Source organism: Lepisma saccharinum, chromosome 12 (genome assembly GCF_977018435.1).
Source record: "Lepisma saccharinum chromosome 12, izLepSacc3.1, whole genome shotgun sequence".
NCBI lineage: Eukaryota > Metazoa > Arthropoda > Insecta > Zygentoma > Lepismatidae > Lepisma > Lepisma saccharinum.
This window is the reverse complement of record NC_139240.1, coordinates 68,253,285-68,268,814: the sequence shown is the minus strand read 5'-3', so window position 1 is coordinate 68,268,814 and position 15,530 is coordinate 68,253,285.

The following is a 15,530-nucleotide window of genomic DNA, read 5'->3' as shown; positions in this document are numbered from 1 at the left end:
TAGCAAGAATTGTGCACTTACTGATGATACTTTCGTAGAAAAAAAAATTCTAATATAAAAGGCGTGCTTTTTAACGGAAAATTCAAAATTCCAAAAAATGTTAAAACTTATATCTCGTTTTCTTCCGTACACACTAGGCAATACGCCCATGGTCGAATAAACTTAATTTTCATTTCAAAAATGTTCGTCAAAGCAGGGGTTAGGTCGGGTGATCTGGATGTCCATTCCTCTGAACAATGCCAACCAATCCAATGACCAGGTAATTCATATCGACACATTGACGAACATTTTTTGCTCCATACTATGATGGAACTTCATTATGTTGGAAATAAAAGGGGAAACTACCATCTTCCCTAAGAATTGAAGAGAAGACGGCCTCCTGCAGTATTTCCAGCTAGCGCTGTGCAATTAGGGTGAATATGGGTGCCGCGGGAACCACCTGCAGCAAGGAATCCTGGAGCCCTACAACATAATTCATTTCTCCAGATGTTTTGGTGCATAACGACTAGACAAAGTGCCATCAACGAGCATAATGGGTAACATACTGAACACACAAAATAGTAGCACATCATGTGGTCACCTGGATGCAGTTGTTTCAAATTTTTGAGCTAATAACGTCTGTACCACATCACATATGGCAAAACAAATCTAATTACAGAAATGAAATTCTGTGATGAAAAACAATGGCCCGATTTGATATACCATATGTGGGTCACATATGATATGTAACCATTTCCAATTGAAAGAAAAATCAAAACCAAGATACATATGTTGTAGTTCTTTCTTGGAAGGTAGATCCTGATACCCCTTTTTATCTATGCCATTTCTTTTCTGAAATAAAAGGGTGTCCTATGATTTTCAATTCACCTTGTTAATGTATGTCTAAAGAACTGTAAATAATCGTCTACTTCCTTTCTGGTGATTTTATGCGAGGTTAAAGCCCAGTTTTGTGGTTGTTACAAAAAAGTGATCATCTGTTCCAATACATGTTTTTAAACCATAAACGCCGAGACGTGAAATATGTCACATTGGTTTCTTCGACATCTGGAGCATACTGCGATTCAGGCAATGGTAAGATATACATGTCTTGGGTGCTACACAAAGAACCTTAAGTATCCCATTACTGTTTAGTAAAGTTCAATTGGATTCTGAATATATTTGGAGATGTTGAATTGGGTGCAATTCCTCCTGAAACAAATTTACTGCTTCTACATTAAAAATTATATGTTTTCTCCGAAAGTATCGGAAGCAAGTCCGCAAATCTTGTCACAAGAATGAAACACATATCCGGCAACATTCAGGTTCCGTTTAAAACCATCACATTCCGGCGTTGCCTACGTGGGGGCATGATGAAATTTAAATTTCGTAAAAATATAGTTTTATTTAACTTTCGTCTTCTACTTGATAAATGATAAATGAAAATTAAGTTTATTCGACCATGGGCGTATTGCCTAGTGTGTACGGAAGAAAACGAGATATAAGTTTTAACATTTTTTGGAATTTTGAATTTTCCGTTAAAAAGCACGCCTTTTATATTAGAATTTTTTTTTCTACGAAAGTATCATCAGTAAGTGCACAATTCTTGCTACGAGAATGAAATACATATCAAGCAATACGCAGGAACTGTTTTCAACCCTCACGTCCTGGCGTTGTCTACGTGGGGGCCCGACGAAATTGAAATTTTGTAAAGAAAAAATAAGATTATTGAGTTTCGTCTTCTTCTTATTTTATTTGGTTAGTTCAAATTAGATTCTTTTAACAATAGGCGTGTAGCTGAGACTGTACTGAAAGAAACAAGCCATAATTTGTAACTCTAGCGTACCTTTACTGTGCACTAGCGCCTTCCAATGACAAGTTCAAAATTTGACACACATTAGAGGAAGGTCTGATTATGTAGTGTATGCAATTGGGCTTGGATATCTCTTGTCCCTTTTGTGCTACACCATTTACAAAATCCACCATTTTCAGGTGATTTCTTACACATATAATATGGATTGGGTGATATATATGGAGACGACATAATGTGTGCATACTGAGCTTACATCAGGGTTACTAGAAAAATTAATGCCACCTTCCTGGTTGGATTACACTTGTAACAGCAGGCACACAAAATATGAATTGTTTGACGCGTAAGGCTTATAAAGGCATATTCTGGGGTATTTTATTTGCTAACGTATACAAGCTGAGGGTATTTTGATGCAATACACGTGTTCCTTGTTGAGAGGTTTGTTTGGTGTGTAAATATCACTAGGCTGTGATCAATAGTTCCAAAGTCATTGAGTCCTGATTTCTGAGTCATTTCTCAGAGTTGGGTCACATTTTTTGTTGCACACCACCTTCTTCCACAGGCTATAACTCTAGAACTATTTATCGGAGGAAACTAATATTTGGAATACAAGCCTTTCAGACATGATTGAACCTTCGTGCCAAATTACATCCAAATCAAAAAAAACATGACCTGAAAACTTTTCTGAAATTGTTCGATTTTACATGGAATGACCCAAATGATCACCCGTGCCTAGGCTACGTCTCGAAAATCTGGGAACTTTGGTGGAGAGATGAAAAACAACTTCCAATCTACAGATCCAATTTAGCTGCAAGATTTCTCGGTTTGGTGGGACGGGGGTTGCCACCCATTGTTGCAATTAAAAGAAGGGGAATGTATCTATTACAAGAAAAACACTATTTTTATTTGTGAAATTGCATCCATATTATTATAACGTTTATGAATAATAATAATAATAATAATTCATTGATATATATTTATACACACAAACACACACACATACACATATACTGGATTGAATTTTCACATTGATATACAGCGTGTCCACAATGAGACTCCAACATTCTCAAAATCTATAACTTTTTCATTTCATATTGTACAGATGTATTTCCGGAAGAAGCAGAAGCAGAAACTCAAAAAGTTTATGTGGTAACGTTTTAGTGCGCGCAATAGCCGTAGTGGCGCTGCAGCACTCGATTGTTTGAAAATGGAGATTCCAAACGATCGTGCACAGGTTGTGTGGTTGTATGCAGAAACAAAATCAGTTATTCAAGTGCAACGAAACTTTCGTCGTGTGTACAATAAGAATCCTCCGACATTGAAGACTATAAAGAAGTGGTGGGATCAGTTTTTGGCGACCGGCAATGTTTTGAAAGGACACGGTGGTGGTAAACCCAGAATCCAGGAACAGGTTGTAGAAAATGTTCGGAGGTCATTCGAAAGGAGTCCACAGACGTCAGTAAGACAAGCAGCGAGAGAACTTGGTATGAAACGGTCGACAGTTCACAAAGTTCTTCACTGCTTGTCTTACTGATTTTGTTTCTGCATACCACCACACAACCTGTGCACGATCGTTTGGAATCTCCATTTTCAAACAATCGATTGTTGCAGCGCCACTACGGCTATTGGGCGCACTAAAACGCTACCACATAAACTTTTTGAGTTTCTGCTTCTGCTTCTTCCGGATTCACAGCTGTACAATCTGAAATGAAAAAGTTATAGATTTTCAAAATGTTGGAGTCTCATTGTGGACACGCTGTATATTACTTGTTTTCTTCAGCAATATGTATACTCAGTCCCAGGACTGGATTCGTAACCGGGCCCCATGGACTAATGTTTGATTTTAATTTGATTTCTTATATTTAACATTGCTTTCATGTCACTTTTTGTTAATCGCGACGATGAGAATTGATGATGATATGAAATTTCTGAAGGGACAAAATTAACGCCCATAGTCATGTCGAACCCGGGACCTCTGATGTCTTAGCGCTATCTGCTAACAATGTTTATTTTTCTTTCTTATAAGGAGACCCCATAAGCGGTAGTTTCCCCCGTCATTTTCATGCTCTCGAAAAAGAGGGGTGACGGGACCTACGTAAGTTACAAGGTCGAACGTCCGGCCTTCGTAGCGGACTGGTTAGCACATCGTGCTACGACGCTAGGGTCCCGGGTTCGTATTCCGGCCTGGCCTGGGCATGGATGTTTGTGAGTGTCTATTCATCATATCATCACTCATCCCCATCTTCGCAGATTAGCCATAAATGGCACAAAAGGCGACGTAAAATAAAGCAAATCAATCGATTTTCATGCTCTGTTTTTCACATACGAGGTGTTAAAAAAAAAAGACCGAACTTTTTTAATAGCACTCAAACGCTTGCAGATAGCGTGATCCGGCTACTGTGCGCACCTAGCGGCATATCTTGGTAAGAGATCGCCTTTTACTGGGTTCCGATCTATGCGTTAGTTGTCGAGTAGCAGCCGTTGAGTGAGGTCGTGCACAAGCGGCTCGTCGGATTAGTGACAAAGCAACAATGAAGGAGTTGGAGGAACAACGCGTGTGTGTGAAATTCTGCGTAAAACTTGGGAAAACTTTTCCGGAAACATTCCAAATGCTTAACCAAGCATACAGGGATGACTGCATGAGCCGAACGCAGTGCTATGATTGGTATAAGCGTTTTAAGGAGGGCAGGAGTTCAATTTCCGAAGATCCAAGGGCTGGACGACCTTCCACGTCAACAGACGACCAAAATGTTGAGATTTCTCGCGCTGTGATTCGTGAAAATCGTCTTTTAACTGTCCGTGAGGTTTCTGAAGAAGTTGGCATAAGTGTAGGATCCTACCATAAAATCCGGAGTGAAACACTTCACATGCATCGAGTGCAAAATTCGTTTCGCATTTGTTGACAGATGACCAGAATCGAGTTCAAATCTGTCAGGAACTGCTTGCAAATGCAAATGCGGACGAAAATCGCACTTCTGTTGTGCCCCACGCACCCTATTCTCCGGACTTGGCCCCTGCAGACTATTTCTCTTTCCCAAACTGAAAACCACTTTGAAAGGACAGCGTTTCCAGACCACCGAGGAAATTCAGGAAAATGCGACGAGAGTACTGCGTGCAATCGAAGAAAGTGCGTTCCAGCAGGAGTTCCAAAATTGGAAGAAACGATTGCAACCGTGTATTGACGCTGGGAGGGAATACTTTGAAGGGGATAGTGGTTAAAAGTGTGTATCGTGAGCAATAAAGCAAGAACAGCAAAAGTTCGGTCTTTTTTTGAACACACCTCGTATGTCAGTTTCACTCACTATTTTCTCATTGGGACAAACACAAAACATCCATGTCTTACCCGTAGCACGCCGTGCTAACTACTCCGCAACGTAGTCCCTACAAAAGTCAATACTAACATCAAAATCTAAGGTCTTAAATGATGCAATTTAACACTGCGGTACGCGACCGTTCATGCAAAAATTGTGGTTGGCACGATTTTCCGATCCGTGACTTTTCCCCCAGAAAGAGGCGTTATGAAACTGTGGTCCTGCTGAATGCAAGAAGCTAACAGTCCCCGATGCAATGGACGGTTACGACGACAACTCTCTCCCTCCGCGGAAGACCAACTAACCAAGGAAACCAACCACGCCTCCCAGCATTGTGTTGGGTGGAATCGGGCTGTGAAGTGACAAGATGTTTCTCCTTCACGCATGCAAGCGACCTTTGTCCTTAACCTTTACGCACCGATGTCGCTTTTTCTAAAGTCGTGAGCGTGTTTTGGGGATTTCTTTCATGTTTGTTGAGTCGTCTGAAATCCTCACAAAATCCAGAGTTTGACAGAGAGTTTGGTACGGGTGAACTCAAGGGTTGATGTGGCTGCTAAGATTCTGTCTCTCTCTGTTTCCACCTTCTCTCCCTCTTCTGTTCTGCCTTCTTTTCTCTCTCTCTCTCTCTCTTTGTTAATTTGCTTCTTTCTCCTCTTCCTTCTTTCTAATTCTACTTCTCTATCTCTCTCTTCATTTTCCTCTTTACAGTTCTCTCTATCCCCTTTCTTTTCCCCCCTGCTTGCTTCTTTCTCTCCTCTCTCTTTTTTCTTGCTCAGCTTCCATCTTTCTCTTTTCCTCCATTAATTCTTTCTAATTCTGTTTATCTCTCTTGATTTCTATCTTTTCACTTTCCCCTCTTTCTTTTTCTGTTTCTCTTTATTGCTCTGCTCTCTTCCTTCCTTTTGCTCTTTATTCATTCTTTTCACTCTCTCTTCTTCAGATTTTCTTTCCTTCTTTCTTCTCTCTCCCTCTCTCTTTCTTATGCCGATCCTCTATCTCTCCTACTGTTGTGTTTCGATCCCTCATTCTGTCTACTTTTATCTTTGTTTCCTTTCTCTCTCTCTCTCTCTCTAATGGAAATTGTAATTTGTAACAGTATGTTTCTCTTCACTTACATTTCCATATACCATGACGTATATTGCAATGATATATATATATATATATATTGACCAAGAAGGTATTATTTATGCTAAGAGAACTGAATGCAACAAGTCTAAACTAACAACGAAGGCATTTATTAAGCCAAACTATAAAAGCATTTCGGCTGACGTTAGAAGGCGATTGTGCAATAGGTGAGACCCGTGGTTAATGAGTTGTTACTCTGGATTGTGAGATCTTATAACTTCACAGAAACAATTGGAATTGCACAAATAAGTAATGTGTATGGAAGGAAGTTAAATATACTTTCCTTTGGTTAGTAAAAACTTGAATTGTGTTACATTTTCTTTACAACGAAGAAAGGCACAGTGCCGATATCTAAGAATGCTGCGAGTTCTCGTGTGAACGTATTCTGGTGTTTCATTTAAGGGCAAGAGGGACAGTTTCCACGCCTAGCCAGTCGCGAGAACCCTAAACTGCCCCGCGGCAGGCCTGTGCGCTGGATGGTTGTAAGAGGGGGGGACTTAGCATTACACTTATGGGAGTATTATTTTACTTGCTCTCTTGTGAATATCAAACTTCCTATGACGTAGAAAAACACATGAATGGAAAGAGGACATGTTTAAGATTTTACTTCTGTTAGGGATAGTGGAAGCTTCCATTTCATTAGCCTTAACTTGAAGTTGAAGTTGTTTGTCCGTAAGGAATACATGGGAGTATATAAATACTTATTCATCATATTTTTTACAGATCGTATCTAGATTAATACTCCCTCTGTCCCATAATTATTGTCCGGTGCACTTTTGTTCGTTGTCACAAAATACTTGTCCAATATTCAAAGTGTGACATTTGTGTATACAGAAGAAGAAAATGAAACACGGGAATGAGTCATACAAAGTTATTACTCAAGGATCAGTACAAATTGGCCGATCAAGTATCCAAAAGAACATAAATAAAAGTTACCATTTTGGCATACCGGACTATAATTATGGGACAGAGGGAGTAATCAATTTAAAGAAACGCTTCCACTTGCAACATGGAGAGAAATTCATTCTTTCTTGTCCTATGTTTTGCTTTTTCAAGTAGCAGTGACCATTCCAACTATAGTGAAATAAATGCATAGCTGGTGAGAAACTGTCTCAATGATTGCATACTTCACTAAAGACACACAGATATGTGCACGTAACAAGGAAAACATTAGCCATTCATGCATCAATAAACGGATGAGCGGATCAGAGATTTGTGCATTCATAAAACTCAATTTGCACATCCATGCGTAACCGAATGTTATGAGGATGTTATCCAACCATTGACAAATAATAATTAGCAAATATGCGGCGATCGTTAGATTCACCAACATATCTCGATGCTTCCTTATTGTATGTGCTGTTTCACTTTCACAGGCGAAAACGAAGAAATTTCCTCGCATGAGTACAGATTGTGTGCAAACAGGTGTTGAAGTTAAGGTAAAGACTGTTATCCAAAGTGTGAATACAAAAATAATGACTTCGCTGAACAACAGATATTGTTGTTTGTTTGTGAATGGTCTTTGTTCGGATAATTTTAATAATAAATATCCTCCATTTCCACTAAGTGCGTTGTAAACAAGTTCATCCGTAGAATTGACCGCAGAGACATATCCATTGAGTGTTCGTGAAAGAAAGCGCAACTGTAGATATACATTTCCGATTGGATGAAGGTAGCTCAAATGTTGGCCTTCTTGTAAACCACGAACTGACCACGATCGCGTAATGGGTGGCCTTCTAAGCATTCACCCACAGTCAACCTCTTCCACGTAGTACACCTTGGGCTGCATTTTTGCAGGCTGACGAAGCTCTGGCGTCAGGGGACTTGTGCCACCCATATGTGTTTCTGATTCATCCATGTCGCTTCCATATTAGCGAAGTGGTAACGTCGTCGCCTTGGAAATCAATGGGCCCCGGGCTCGATACCCTGTGCAGGCACAGAGTACATCGGATCTCACTTTAAACTGTAGGTCTATCTGTGGAAAGTAAAATAAGAGCTTTCAGAATGTGAATATAAAACAAATAGGCAAAGAAAACTGATTTTCATACTATTTTTTTAAAGATATTAAGAGGGGATTGAACCCCCAAAACCCCACTCTCGACATGTCCTTTATGATAACGATATTTCACCATACTACTTTGACATCTAGACTTCTACTCACACCGGGCATATTGTTTTTTGTGCTTCGTCAGTCTGTCTACAAAAATTAGGTAAACTTTACCCTCTGTACTCCTGCTAGAAAGTGTAAATTATTTCACGATTTCTGAACGTTTTCTGTTCTTTTTGTTCGCGGAGATGTGTTATGGTGAAGTAATGTATACCTCTGTTAGCTTAACACATGCAACTTGAAGGCAAGTGAATAAAGCACCGGACACAGCAATCCAAAACAACGCCAAACGGGATGTTGCCTACCGCTATATAAATACAAATATTATTGTCAAAAGTCAATAAATTTACAATATATATTAATTATAAAAATGTATTGTAAGATAAAGTAAATCAAACACGGAGAAATTAAAGCTTACAAAACCAAAATAGGAGTGTAAGATTTCATGGTGCTAACATTTTTATGTAAGGCTAGGTTCGACCCTGATACGTAGTAATATTCAACGTTTTTGTTACATTAGGAGTGCTAAATTTGGTGACGTTATCAATTACACGTGTTTTTGGCTACAGCCGGATTGCGCACACTTTTCGGGTTTAATCAGTGGTATCTGATAAGCCTTTGATAAGCTGTCACAATGTACAGGATTGCGCACAAAAAAATGTGGCGATGTTGTCAGATGTAAAATGTTCTCAAGCCGTTCTCACTTCTGTTGTGTTTGTTTGTGTGTGGACTTACACGTGTTTTTGCTGGAAGGGTAGCATTAGATAGGCATAGAGGATGAACCTGATTGGTGGACTAGAATGTAATGGTCGGTGTATCTCCGTATTTATACCGAAGGTCACGAGCTTCGATTGACAGAAGTGTTAGTTATGCAGTCATTACCCTAACCTAACCTAACTTTTGAGTTTGAGTAAATTGGTATGAAAATTGTATCTTGAAAACATCAATAGTGACTTGCTGTATTATGTAAATTGGTCATTTATTGGTCATAAATTGTACATTTACTGGTCAAATTATATTTTTTATTTAATCCTTAAGAGATTTACTATTTTATTTCTAATTTCTCTCTCTCTCTCTCTCTCTTCTGGTCTAAAGAAAAAACAGTTTTGCGCACAGACTTTAAAGCTATCAAAGTGGCAACTTTCGATCCAAATCTGTGCGCAATTCTGGATTTAAAGTGTGCGCAATTCGGTTGCGGCGGGTTTTTTTCTTCAGTGTTTGAATGTGCATACAACCGGTTTTTAGGATTTGATTTAATTTTTGTTGTTGCTTTCCTGCCAATTCTGGTTAATCGTAACGGTAAGGATGGGTGATGATATGATGAAATTGATGAAGGGACGCTCACAAAGAACACCCACAGCCAGGCCGGGATTCGAAGCCGGGACACCTGGCGTCGTAGCACGCTGTGCTAACCATTCCTCCGCGGTGGACGGGTAGTTTCTCTTTAATTTTGACTAAATGTTACTCAACAGAAGTGACTAAATCTAAATCTATTTGAATCTTGAGTAGCCATTTGACTTCTGTTGTGAAATTGAAAAGAACATTACCCATCCCCCCCCTCTGTCTTTCAAGCCCTTCCCTTTTTACACCATATTGTCTCATTTGAAATACCAATTCAGCACGACCAGCTTTAAAGCTCCGTGAGAATGCGCTGTTATCATGGACGTGGCCTCATCACAAGACGTGGAAATGGGCAATTGCAGTGGTGCCATCACAATTTGCATGCTCCTGAAGAAGTCGTTACTTGCTTGTAGATCGGCTGTGAAGCATGGAGAATGAAGAACTGGGGCTTCTGGTGAAAGTTTTCGCGGAAGGACAACACAATGATGTTCAACAAACATACTGCCCCGGTGCAAGGATGGTACCACGAGTCCCACACTGGCAGTGGAGAAAGCTTATCATTGGACACACTAGTTCATGGTTCGCATTGGAAGTATAGCATAATCAAAGTTTGATAACCAAGGTCAAGAAGATTCTGAGAATATAATAGGAAGTCATTGAACTTTACAAACAAGCAGTTCACTGTACTTTTTGACAGTAAGTGTAGCGTGCATGTTCTTTGTCAGTGTCCCTTCATCAATTTCATTATATGATCACTCACCCTCATCTTCGTGATTAGTCAAAAGTAGCAGAAAAGCTAAGTAATATAAAGCAAACCAATCAATCAAAACTAGGTGTAGTGTAGGTACATCCCTCAAAACTAGGTGTAGTGTAGGTACATCCCTCAAAACTAGGTGTAGTGTAGGTACATCCCTCAAAACTAGGTGTAGTGTACGTACATCCCTCAAAACTAGGTGTAGTGTACGTACATCCCTCAAAACTAGGTGTAGTGTAGGTACATCCCAATGTCAGCCTGGTGCAAGGAAATTACGTTCAACCAAGCAGATGCATAGTGGATGTTCAAGTTCAGAAGATTGGACAAATGCCTGTCTGCTGCTTTAAACGTTCATTTGATTAGTTAGCACTCACCACGTGATCATACACCACACAATGCACAGCTCGAGAACGTAGTGCAAACGGTGCAGACACCAAACACACTCCTTAACACCAAATCAACGAGTCGGTATTGCACCATGTAACCAACTATACGCGCGAGTGCAGAGAGAGTCGAAAAGTGTAGCGAACTAGACGAGGCTAATAGGAAATCTCTGTGTTTTACAAACATAGCAGCCCCGTCTATTTTACTGCACTTTTTGACACAAGGTGCATGGGTGTTCTCAGTAAACGTTACTTCATCGATTTCATCACTCATCTTCATCCTCGCCATTAGCCAAATGCGAAAGAAAAGCAAAGCTAAATAACAAATGTCACAAACTTACAAATATCGTTCCAATATATTGCAATTGAGTAAAAAAAAAACGTTTTAGGAAGAAATATTATGTGAATCATTAATACTGACAAGTTGCGCTGTGTAAAGTGTAAATATTTTCGAAATATCTGAAAGAACACCACGATTCTTTTACCCGAGATTAAAATTACTAATATATTTTAATTACTATTAACTATTAATTACATTACTAATACAAAATCACGGATTTTATTACAGTAAAATAAACTGTGTTGCAATATGCTTATTGGACCTTACTGATACGCGTCATTCTTTGTCCAACTTTATCGGTCTCAGTTGGAAATTATTTATTTATTTATTAATATGCGTCTTATTTTTTTGTGGCTGAGATTAAGGGGAAACTAATGCCGATTTTGCAGTAACTTTTCGATAACAGATGGCAGCACCATTTGTCATGGCAACCGAGTGCCATGTTGCCAGATCTCCAGAATCTATATTAGTTGTACGGCTATCCATAAATAAAGGCCTATGCTTTAGTATGGGTTTAGAACCCCCTTAAGGATTATCCCTTTTCTTACACTCAACCACATACAGAAAGTTCATAATATAATACACATTCATAATTTGATTCATACCGGGTGGTCCAAAAGTCCCGGAACGGTCACATATCGTGAGAAATACACATCGAATCGGAAAGCGAAAAATTACGTGTTTAATAAGTGAATGAAAGCTATTCAATGATATCACACTTGATTCCCCACACCTAGGGTCCTTATTTTGATTCTACAATACAAAATGGGGATTTCAATTTAAAATTTCACAGTTGCCCCCGCCACAGTCAAGTGTGATATCATTGAATAGCTTTCTTTCATTTATTAAACACGTATTTTTTCGCTTTCCGATTCGATGTGTATTTCTCACGATATTTGACCGTTCCAGGACTTTTGTACCACCCGGTATATAAACATTGAAAATAACGAACATACGTATACCTTCCCATCAAACCAACCGCAGTAAAAAAATGTAATTCAAAGAGATACATAAAAAACACACACACACACACACACACACACACACACACACACACATATATATATATATATATATATATATATATATATATATATATATATATATATATATATATATATATATATATATATATATATATATATATATATATATAATATATATATATATATATATATACACACACACACACACACATGTACACACACTCATACATAGGTCTATATATACACAAAGGCTGTCGCAGAGAAGGTGAGACGATTCCTGTATAGGAAAACAGCGACCTCCATTGGCTAGCAAATGTACTAGGGTGAAAATTTGGTTCATTACCTGCCGATTGAGACCAAAATGAGCGCAATAGGTCAAAAAGTCGTGACTGCGTATCAGTTAAAAGACAAGCATGTACATGGACCCCTCCAAGAATCATTAAAATGAAACAAAAAAAATTACAAACCACATTATTTTTATTCAGAATCAGCCATATCGAGTAGACGTACATCTTTTTCAAAATAGGCACCATTGACAGCTAAGCAAGCGTCCATACGCTCCTGCTACTTTGTGAATGTCTTTGAAAATTCGTCGTCAGGTAGCGAACTGAAGAAAACTTGCGCTGCGGTGATCACTTCTTTGTTCGTCATGAAATGACAACCACGTAAAGCGGCCTTTAAAAGTTGAAATGTCCAAAAGTCGCAGGCTGCAAGGTCCTGAATGTATGCTGGATGTGGGAAAATTTCTATTTTTCTTCAAATGAGGCCTCTTTTTTGCTACGTGCTGGCGCAGAGTCACAATGACTCCTTGGTAATACTGTGGCTCTACTAAGTCTGTCTTGATCGGCATATGCCTGTTGAACATTGCATATGTTCCCGCAGCACTTTTCCCTAAACGCCAACAAACTTTTATGGCATGTCGCTGTTCATCTTGAATACTCATCGTGAAAAGCAATGTTATACACAAAAACCTGGAGGGGTAAACGAAACACGTTCCACGTAAATCAACACAGCTGCTCACTAACGTGGTTTCGCAACATGTGACAACTTGCTACGGAAACAGAATGCGTCATCCTACACGACACGACTAGTGCCGAAACCATAGGCATTGTTGCCAAGCCAGGAAAAAATCTGTCTCACCTTCCCTGCAACAGCCTTGTATAACAGGCCACAACAAATATTTACTAAACTGTATTAATTACTTGACAAAGAATATCGAATCAGGAATAAGAGTATATAGCATCACTCCATAAAACTTTCTCTTCATATTTGGTTGAAGATACCTATTGAATTTGATTTTCTCATTTCATGTGAGAGTGCATTCCAGTCCCTAACCACTGATACAGTAAAAGAGTTACTAAAAATATTCAGTATTGTGAGTTTTAATTGTTAAAGATTAGAACTTTTCGATCTTGTGTACGATACTGTTCTGTCAAGTTAAAATCACTTTACTCACACCATGAACCTGGTTAAAATTGTTTCCTTATGCAAGAAGCGACCAGAACTAATTTAGTTTTGATAAACGTTCTACACCAAGTGTTTTCTTCTCTCCGACTCACAACGTTTGGAAAAGTAAATCTTAGGACATTCTCATCATATGGTGCAATTGATAAATCTCCAGAAAGTGAGAGTTTTCAGGAAGAAGGAAAAGGCTTTGAACTGAACATCCTTTTTTTATCATCAATTTTTGCATTTTTACTTTCTTTCTATTTTTTCGTCCTTCTGCGCCAGTGAACGTGGGAACAGATCTTTTCTCAATCGGTTCTGCATAATTTTTTCATTAGTTCAGGATGTTTTTTGGTTCATTTACCAGAACGAACTCTTACTCTTCGAAACACTCCGTTCCATTGTCCACCGTTCCTGCGCTCTTCCTAATCTCTCTGCCAACTTGAGCTTTGTTGAATCAACACTCGTCTCAAGCAGACATTGTTGCTGATGTAACAATAGCAACCATCGATAGAGAGAGATCTTCAATATGATATTCCTGTGGGAAGTGTTTCCTGCTCTTGTGCCTTGTCTAGATGGCGGAAAATTACCGACAAGGAAGTTACGATATCTCGTGATTTATTGCTTCAGTTGAGTGTTATGATTTTCTCTACTTGAATCGACATTTCGTTTAAGCTGGCTTTTTCTGTTTATCTCACAGCGTGAGTTCACGGCATGGGAAATTGAATTTGGGACGGGACTTCGTGTAGCGGTAGGGTATCCTATGCGTATTGATATGCCAAAGTACTAGCCCGCACTAGTCAGCCATTTCCGAGAAACAGCGCTTCAAAGTTTTGAAATTTTCCTTGCGCGCCTCATTGAGTGAAGCTACAAAGTGGACTTTAAACGAACTTTTTACATTTAGTCTATCTGAGCATAAAGTGGATTTTAAAGGCAACTTTTGCAATTGGTCTATCTGCGCATAAATTTGACTTCAAACGAACTCGCGCACACAATTAGTTTATCTGAGCATAAAGTGGACTTTACACAAGCTTTTACAATTTGTCTATCTGAAGATAAAGTAAGCTTTAAACAAACACTTACAATAAGTCTATCTGAACATCAAGTGGACTTTAATCGAAATTTTACAATTAGTCTGAGCATAAAGTGGACTTTAAACAAAGTTTAACAATTAGCCTATCTGAACATTAAGTTGACCTTAAACAAACTTTAATAATTAGTCTATTTGATCATAAAGTGGACTTTAAACAAACTTTAACAATTAGTCTCCATGAGCATAAAGTGGACTTTAAACAATCTTTACAATTTGTCTATCTGAAGATAAAGTGGATTTTAAACAAGCTTTACAATTAGTCTACATGAGGATAATGTGGACTTTAAACAAGCTTTACAGTTAGTCTATATGGGCATAAAGTGGACTTTAAACAAACTATAATTAGTCTATCTGAGAATAAAGTGGACTTTAAACAAACTTTAACAATTACCTACATGAGCAAAAAGTGGACTTTAAACAAGCTTTACAATTAGTCTACATGAGTATAAAGTGGAATTTAAGCAAGCTTTTGAATTTGTCTACATAAGGATAAAGTGAACTTTAAAGACAACTTTTGCAATTAGTCTACATAAGCATAAAGTGGACTTTAAACAAGCTTTTGAAGTAGTCTACATGAGCATAAAGTGGACTTTAAACAAGCTTTACAATTAATCTACATGAGGAAAAAGTGGACTTTAAAGACAACTTTTGCAATTAGTCTTCATGAGCATAAAGTGGACTTTAAACAAGCTTTACAATTAGTCTACATGAGGATGAAGTGCACTTTAAACAAACTTTAACAATTAGTCTCTCTGAGCATCAAGTGGATTTTAAACTAGCTTTTGCAATTAGTCTGTCCGAGTATAAATGAACTTTGAACGAGTATTTGCATTTAGTTTATCAGAGCATAAAGTGGAC